Source organism: Ursus maritimus, unplaced genomic scaffold, assembly GCF_017311325.1.
Source record: "Ursus maritimus isolate PB19 unplaced genomic scaffold, ASM1731132v1 scaffold_31, whole genome shotgun sequence".
Lineage (NCBI taxonomy): Eukaryota > Metazoa > Chordata > Mammalia > Carnivora > Ursidae > Ursus > Ursus maritimus.
In genome coordinates, this window is record NW_024425675.1 from 12,569,795 (window position 1) to 12,579,125 (window position 9,331).

A 9,331-nucleotide genomic window follows, 5' to 3' on the forward strand; every position below is an offset into this window, starting at 1 on the left:
CCCGACCCCCGTCTAATACTGAGGGCATGGGGCAGACACCGACAACCTCTACAAGGTGTTCGTTCGTTCCCTCAGTTGCCCCAGATGTCCCCACCCGCGGGGCACCTTCTCCTTGCCCAAGTTCTGCTGGGACCTCGGCCCTGGACCTCTCCACACCGCAGGAGTAGCTGCGCAGCCGCACGCCTGCCTTTACCTGCCAGGAGATCCCTCAGAGCCGCGGCTCCTCGGACCCGGAGAACTGCACCCGCCGCTGCCGGCGCGCGCCTCCTAGGCCACTGTTGTTCTGGGTTGCTAGGCGACACCGGGCCGCGCCTGCGCGCGCATAGGGGCGCGCGCCTCCGCCCAGGAAGCTCGCGCTAGGCAGCCCGAGGCGCTGATTGTCCCGCTTTAGAAAAGCCGTCCGTAGGGGAAGGGCTGAGGCGTCCTTTCCTCCCTGATTCCCAGTGCTTTGAGGCAGGATAGACGTGAGACTCCTCCTCTTCCTAGTCGTGGCAGGCGAGCCCAGGTGAAAACAGTAGATCAGCGGGCAGCGCAGCCTCAGCTTCTAGCCAGCGGCCTGGCTCTGGATTCACATGCTGAGATGCCATTGCTTCCTCCTGAACACAGGCCTCAGCCAGAATCCTGCGGATGACTTCCAAATCGCCACTCCCTGTCCGCACTCCACGAAGCCGCGGACCTGCAGGGCCGACACCCTGCATGCACTAGGGTGTCTGGTCTGCCCTCGCAGAACTTATCTTGTCTCTTCAAAATCTCCTCTTCCACCTTTCTTTCCTCTTTATGCCATTCTTCCCAATGACCCAGACCTTCATTTCCCTTCTTCGTCGTCCACCCTCCCCTCCAATCAGCAGTTAAGTCAACTGGCTCCCTTCATTTTGTCTCAGATCTATTCCCTCTCTTCAGTCCTTACTGTCGCCCCAATCCACGTCATCCTTTTTGGCTCCTGATGACTTTGGTTCCTCTCTCCTTCCTATTCATTCACCATACCAGAGACAGATCAGCCTTCCAGAAATTATTGTTTTAGACATGTCAGCCCGCTACTCAAACTTCAGTTGGCTTCCTAAAATAAAGTCTGAACTCGTTAGCCTGGTATTCAAAACTGCCTGCCCCATCCCTGTTCGATTTGTGCAGCCCACCATTCTCCCACAACACCAGCCCCAGTCAAACTTAAACGGTTCCCCCAATTTTTCCATACTTTTCTCTTCTGGATTTTGCTCGCTGTCCCTTCATCATTTCATCTATTCCACAAATATTTATTAAGCATCTACTATTTGCCAGGTCATGTGCAACTTGTGTAACTCCTGGAATATTCTTTCATTTCTACTTAAGCCCAGCTCAAATGCCGTCTTCATAAAATACTCTTTGATTGACTTTAGCAAAAAAAAAAAAAAAAAAAAAATCTCTCCCTCTCCTGAATTCTTCTCAGACTTTTAAAACTCCATCGCTTGCCTGCTTCTGCTGGTCCCCCAGCCAGAAGAGTGTTAGATGTTTCTTACAGTTGCTTTTTTCACATCCCTTTAATAAATTACCTGATAAATAGCCTCATACATATTTAAGAATTATTTGTATTAAATTTTCTATCAAATAACTTGTAATTTCTGTCTCCTGATTGGACCTTGAGTAATACTCTCCTAGATCTTCAGCCTCTCCCTCTCTTCCAGCCTTCTCCCCTTCAATATAGGAACACTGTGAAGTCTGTTCTTTGCCTCATACAAAAAACAGAAACAAACAAACAAACGAAAAAAAACCACCTTTCAACCTGTATTCCCTACTAGCTATCATTCTGTTTTTCTCTTTCTCTTCTTGACCATGAGTTTCCAAAACAGTAGCCTGCATTTGATATTTCTACATGTGTTAACCTCCATTCACTCTTCAAACCACAGTGCTCTAGTTTGGTCCCACTACTAAAACTACTCCAATCCATTGGCTGTTTCTTAGTCGTCTTCCTGGACCTTGACAGCTGCGTATAACACTCTTGATGATATCTCGTTCTTGAAACACCTTCCTTGGTTTCCTTATACTACTTGCTCTCGATCCTCCTCCTCCTTTTATGACCACTGTTTAAGATCTTTTCTATACAGACTTAAGTGTTGACATTTCCCAGGGTTCTGTCCCTGGTTCCCTTCTCATACTATATGCTTTTCCAGGGTGATCTTTATTTTTGTGACTTCAACTGCCATACACATAGCTCCCCAGCAGACTTCAATTCTGAGCTCTAGGTCCATATATCCTTCCTCCTACTGAAAAGCTCTACCTGGATGTCCACAGGCACCTCAAACATCAATACTACCTACTTAAACTTGTCATTTCCCTTTAGGAACATGTTTTTCTATTTATTAAGAGGTCCCACTACCCACCTAAATACCCAAGCATGAATTCTGAATGTCATTTTAGAACCATTCTCCTTCATATTCAGTTATGTGAATTCCCCTAAAACTCTCTTGAATTTATTCTCATCTTTCCATTCCCATAGTCCAAGTACTGAATGTCACCATCCTTTACCTGATTTCATCTAACAAGACTTCTGACAGGTCTATCACCCTCTAGCTTCATCCTAGCTTCAATCCACCTTCACCAAGATGACCAAAGTAATCTTTGTAATTTGTTTCCCTCCTTGTTGGCTCCCAATCACTCCACCACATGCATGATGAGATACAACAAGATTCTTAAATTAGCATTCAAGAGCTAATTCTGGCTGACTCCTCCATACTGCAATAGCTTCTCTAATCACTCAAAAAAAAAAAAAAAAAAAAAAGGAAAGAAAAGAAAAGAAATGGCAAACTGCTCATAATTCTCCAAGTACACTATGACATTTTATGCCCTCACTCTCCTAATCAGGATGAAAACCATCTATTTGTCTTTCAAAATTTATCTTAGTCATGGGTTCCTCCAGAAAGTCTTCACTGGATTCTCCAAACATGGTGAAACATTTCTCATTTTTTGCCCCCGCTGTGCCTTACACTTGTCTGTTTCTGCTATTTTCATAAGATATTGTGATTTATTTGATATGTGTGTGTCTTCCCACATAGGGTCTTTCTAAATGTTCATAAATAACTAATATTTGTTGAATGTCCATATGAACCAAGCAGTGATGAAGTGGTTACGTGCATCATTAAATCCTCACAATAAGCCTTTTAGGTACAAATGATGTAATTAGCACAAGGCACTCTTCTAATTAGTGGCAGAGCCAGAACTTGAACCAAAGTCAGCTTGAATTTTATAGCCATGTTCTGAACCAATGCATCATACCAGCCCATTCTGAAAATACACTGTTATGACAAATTGCAGAGTTTTCATAAAGTACTTAGAGCTACTGTTTTAATTTTTTTCCCCACAACCTTAGTCTGTATTGTGCATGTCTATGTTTGGGGGTCCTTTTTATTTTAACATATATGGCTGGATGATATTTGACAAATGTTTATAGTTGTGTAACCATTATTACAATGAAGATGTAGAACATTTCCATCATCCCAAATTTCCTTCATGCCTCCTTGAAGTCAGACCTTTCCCTCTAACCCTCTTCTCCAGGAAAAACTGATCTGTTTTTCTCCCCATAATTTTGGATTTTTAGACTATCTTATAAATTGCACCAGGCAATATGCTGCCTCTTTTGTCTGGCATCTTAATTTAGCATAATGCTTTTGAGATTTGTCCATAGTTTGCATGTATCAGTAGCTTGTCTCTTTCTGTTGCTGAGTAGTATTCACTACATGGATATACAACATCCAATCACTGGTTGATGGACATTTGGGTTCTTTCCAGTTTTGGACTGTTATAAATAAATCTGCTCTAAACATTTATACACAGGTTTTTGTGTGAACATATGTTTCTCCTTCCTTGGGAAAATACCCAAAAATGGAATTTCTGGGTCTTATGCCATGTGTATGCTTGATGTTATGAGAACTTGCCAAACTGTTTTTCCAAAGGATCTATACTATATTTGCATACCCACCACCAATGAGTGAGCGATCCAATTGCTTCCTATGCTCTACAACACTTGATGTTGTCAGGCCTTTAAATTTTAGCCATTCTATTGGGTGTGTAGTGGTGCCTCCTCTTGGTTTTAATTTGCTTTTCCTTCGTGACTAATGATGAACTCATTCCGTGTTTTTGTTAGCCATGTCTATATCTTCTTTAGTGAAGTATCTGTTCAAATAGTTGTCCTGCTTTTACCGGGGTTGTTTGTCTTATTACTATTGACTCATAATAGTTCTCTATATATTCTGGATACAAGTCATTTATCATATATAATTTGAAAATATTTTCTGCCCATGTTCATCATAATGGAAAATTATATTTAGAGACCATAATTTAAACACTGCGGTTGCTCATTGCTACTGGGATGGTCATTGCTTCTAGGTCTTTTCAGAAGACTAATGAAGCTACAAATTCAGCACATGTTATAAATCAGAAATCTACAGATCCAGGCTGTGACTTCAAGAGATAAGATATTGTGTGGTAGTCATTGAAACTCTCTGGTTCTCTAGCCATGGCTTAAACTCAAAACTGTAAGCCTGTCATTTTCTGTCTCAGAACTAAATATAATTAGAAGTAATTCGCCCATTCTGCAACCCTTATGGTGCTTTTGTCCACCACACTGTGCTACAGCAGTAGCCACTTTGGTCCTGTCAAAACTGTCTCCAAAACGTACTTCTTTCTAGGAGACCACAGATGACTCCCATCAGATATCCTCTCAAAGTAAACAGATCTCTTCACTATTTTCAAATTCACTCAGGTTATACAACCAGTTCCAGACTTACATCTTTGGATTTCTAAGGTCAGCAGCCACTTCTGGTAACAATTACTGTATCATCTGAAGTTTTGCTGTGGACAACAAAATCTATTAGTTGGTTGACAGGGAATTAGAGATTTATAGCATTGTTGCAAGGGCTGGAGGAACAGGTGCTAGGCTTTCAGAAATGACTTTCAAAACAGTACTGCAAAGCATTATCCACAATAGCCAAGACATGGAAACAAACTAAATGTCCATTGACAGATAAATGGATAAAGAAAATGTGTATCTATATTCAATGGAATACTATTCAGCCATAAAGAAGAATGAAATCCTGCCATTTGTGACAACATGGATGGACCTTGAGGGCATTATGCTAAGTGAGATAAGTCTGATGGAGAAAGACAAATACTGTATGATCTCACTTATATTTGGAATCTAAAAACATTGAACTCATAGAAACAGAGTAGAATGCTCATTGCCAGGGACAAGGGGTTGGGAAAAATGGCGAGATGTTGGTCAAAGGGTACAGACATTCAGTTACAAGATGAATAAGCTCCATGGATCTAAGATAGAGCACGGTGACTGTAGCTAACAATAACTGTATTATATACTTAAAAGTTGTTATGAGGGTAAAGCTTTGATATTCTCACCACCACCACAACAACAATAAATGGTAATTATGTGAGGTGAAGGATATGTTAACTAACCTTATTGTGGTAATCATTTTACAATATGTATGTGTATCAAATCATCACATTGTACACTTTAAACTTATACAATGTTGTATGTCAATTACATCTCAAGAAATCTGGGAGCAAAATAAATATATTAATATATTAATAAATACATAAATATATATCAGTATGTAAATATTTATATATAATAAATATATAAGTAAATATATCTCAATAAATGTGGGGGCAAAAGTGGGCAACCAAGAAAGCCAAGGAATCAGAAAGCTTAAATCATGCAGAATAATGAGGATTATCTCAAATTCACATCTATGCTCTCCAGTAATTCTTTTAATCCTCAGCCTTTTTTTTTTTTTTTTGGTCATCGAATAGTTATCAAGTGAAGCAACAGTGCCTAGCAAATCAGGCCAGCTCCCCTCCACAAAACTTATATCTTAAAAGAGAAAAAGATTTGAACTTCTTAAAGCATCTGCAATCTTAAAATTTTAAAAAGAATACATTTTTTATGAAATCAGTTACACTTGTATGAGATGAAGTTCAATTTCATAGCAAAAACCAACTCGCATACGTAATTATAGAATCACTCAACTTAACAGTCTGTGTTAAAATTGCTTGTGTTTGGGGCCAGCAAAGTAAGAGCCTGGAAAAGATGTCATTTTTGAGCAGTACCACAAGTAGATGCATTTATGACACGTGAGTTGCCAGAGAGATAACACTAATCTAGAAATCAAAAGTAATTATCAAACTACAGGCATTACAAAGTATACCCAGTTAATAAATCTAGTTAGACTACCTAAAGAGAAATGCTTCAAAAAAACATTATTTGTTCTGCAAAAAGGTCCCAAAACGAAGTTCTTGAGATAAGGTATTTAAAGTGCTAAATGAATATGTTGAAACAAATTATATATATTAGGTAAAATGCTTAGATACGTGTATTGGTGCTTTAATTCTAAGTTAAAGGATGTACATCAATAGTTGGTTCCCAAAACCCTGTAAATGAAAGAACTCACTGTTTTAATTACAGAGAAATGTTGGTGTAAAAATTTTCCATGGACCTGTTTTCCACATTGAATGATATTCTCAAAATGGTAAATCCAAGCCACCGTAGTCATACTTATTTAGAATTTCATGCAAAGAATTAAGATCAGAAAAATATACTACCAGTTCATACCAAAGAGGATGACCAATGAAAATTTTCTCAAGAGTTTCTGAGCTAAAAGAGGAATTGAAATTCTAAGTGTGGGTATAAATGATTCTTACTTTGCAGATATGAAGGTTGGTTTATTGGCTTTAAAAAAAACTGTGTTAACTAAGGGTGCGTGGGTGGCTCAGTTGGTTAAGCAGCCACTCTTGGTTTCAGCTCAGGGCACGATCTCAGGGTCCTGGGATTGAGTCCTGCCTTCGCACTCTTCAGGGAATCTTCTCCCTCTGTCCCTTCCCCTGCTCACACGCACACACTCTCTCTCTCAGATAAATAAATACATCTTCTTTGAAAATGTGTTAACTAACTTTTTTGAGCATCTTAAAAACTTGATCCAAGATTGGGAGAACCCCATCAGATATATGAACGTGCAGTGTCAATATTAATGGATTCAAAAAAAAAAAATCACTCCTAATGTTCAGTAACTGTTAGAATTTGAACACTAAAGTATTAGTAAAAGCAGTAGAGCAATGTCTTTATATTGGAAGAAAAACTTCATGAAAACTTTGAAATAGTATGAAAACATTTTAAAGGATTCAAAATCAATTCATTATCACAAAACATTTCAATGTTGCATTTGTCAAAGATAAGGAACTTTTTATGCTTAAAAATAGTAAGTCTGTGAAATAAGATTTTAAAAGATCAAAGATCAAATTATCTGATAAAGGGCAAGAAAACGGTTTTCGGTCATTGAAGAAAAAGTGATAATCTGCTATTTTCTACCTCTGCCTGTATAAACATAATCTCTGACCAAGGGGATATGAAGAATATGAAAGGTTCTGATTAGGAATTACATGGAACAGTTTTGAGCTGCAAATCAGGGGTGTGTGTGTGTGTGTGTGTGTGTGTGTAAAATATCCACAGAAGCAAACTCAACTTTTTCATTTAAAAATGTGTGGCAAGGGGCTCCTGGGTGGCACAGCGGTTAAGCGTCTGCCTTCGGCTCAGGGCGTGATCCCAGCGTTACGGGATCGAGCCCCACATCAGGCTCCTCCGCCATGAGCCTGCTTCTTCCTCTCCCACTCCCCCTGCTTGCCCTCTCTCGCTGGCTGTCTCTATCTCTGTCGAATAAATAAATAAAATCTTTAAAAAAAAATGTGTGGCAAAAAATAAATAAATATAAATATAAACATGAGTCCAATTTATTTGTAAAATTTTTTACAAACTCAATATTCGATGTATCTCTACTTTTATTTTCTTTCTCATAAATATGTAATATAAAGGAAATGTATTTTTTTTCATGAAGCCCTGTATTGACTCCCTCAAAGTTCACCAGGAGGACTTACAAATATTATCATTTTCTGTATGTGCCATGATGTGGAAAAGTTTCAGAACCACTAATCTAAAGTCTTGCTAGCCAACAGAAGTTCTGGGTTGAATCTCTAGGACTTTGTTTTTAACAGTCCAGTTCTAGTAATTTGCCATTGTCCACACATGCAGAGATCAACAAATTTGTCTATTAGACAATTTATAATGAAAGCTATTCCCACTTCCTCCAAATCGGTGTACTTCCTTTCATGGTCTTAAGGTACTTGAACAACAAACTAGCTATCAGAACATTGAGGGTGAATGTGTACTAGGGCTAAAGGAGTTGAGAAATCTAATGGATTTTCCTACCCTACCACAGACATGTAAGAAAAACCATAAACTGGATTATTACTCATCTCGGACCCAGCATCTTTCTTCCCTGGACTTTGTTACAGTCTACATAGTTATTTCCATGGCTAGAAGACATTTTGCCCCTTCATATTATATATGTTTAAAAATCAGTGTCCTTAGGGGGCACCTGGGTGGCTCAGGTGGTTGAGTGTCCAGTTGATTTCGGCTCAGGTCCTGATCTAGGGGTTGTGGGATCGAGCCCAGCACTGGGTTCACCCGCTGGGGATGGAGCCTGCTTGGGATTCTCTCTCTCCCTTTCCCTCTGCCCCTACCCCTTCCCTAACCCCACCCCAAATGCACGTGCTCCATCTCTCTCTCAAAAAAAAAAAAAAAATCAATGTCCTTAGGTATTATCACCCACAGGCACTACCCGTAAGTACCATGGTGTTGGATTCTAACCAAAGGACATGATACTATCAACTCTCCATGTTAACAACTTGAGAGTCTTAGCATAACAACCTTCATCTGATGCAGTAGATGTGTTCCAGAAAACATGTTTTTGAAAAGGACTTTTGGAATCTAATTATACTTTCAGAACATTAAGAGAGTTCACTATTTAGAGAAATCTAGAGATGAATCATCTTATACTGAAAAAGAAAAGGGCCCTTCAATAAAAGAAAGCAATTATCTATTATTTATCTACTTTACAAATCTAAATTTGTTAAAGTGAGGGGGTACATTTGTATAATTTAGATAATTTATCATCCTATGTTTCTTTTAATGTATTCTTTGAACTCATTTCCATTCAAATTGAATTAGTCATATGGCCGATTGTTGTAAATCAACTGAACTTGGTTGAAGATAAGTAATAAAAATGTAACTTCTGTCTGTAACATTCAATTCAGTGTTAGCCATGTAAGAAAAACCATCAACAGTATGGTAACCTTCCACCTTTCCTAGAGCCTAAGCATCCACAGTTTGCCAACATGTACTGTAAATAGTTGCTGTTTTTCTCAAAAGGAGATTGCCACAGGGCAGTTTCTTCCACCACACTGTGTTATTTAAAAGTTATCTGCTTTTTTGGCTGCTGTTCAAGAGGGTTCTCTG

General features: G+C 39.0%; 1 protein-coding gene across 1 annotated transcript in view; it reads right to left on the reverse strand.

Annotated features, from left to right (window-relative positions):
• Positions 1–266, reverse strand: part of ARMC3 (armadillo repeat containing 3) — a 93,124-nt gene extending 92,858 nt beyond the window's left edge. Inside the window, exon 1 of the mRNA XM_040645328.1 lies at positions 194–266. The gene's annotated coding sequence lies outside the window, so the exon portion shown is untranslated. The remainder of the gene's footprint in view (positions 1–193) is intronic.
• Positions 267–9,331: the final 9,065 nt, after the last annotated feature.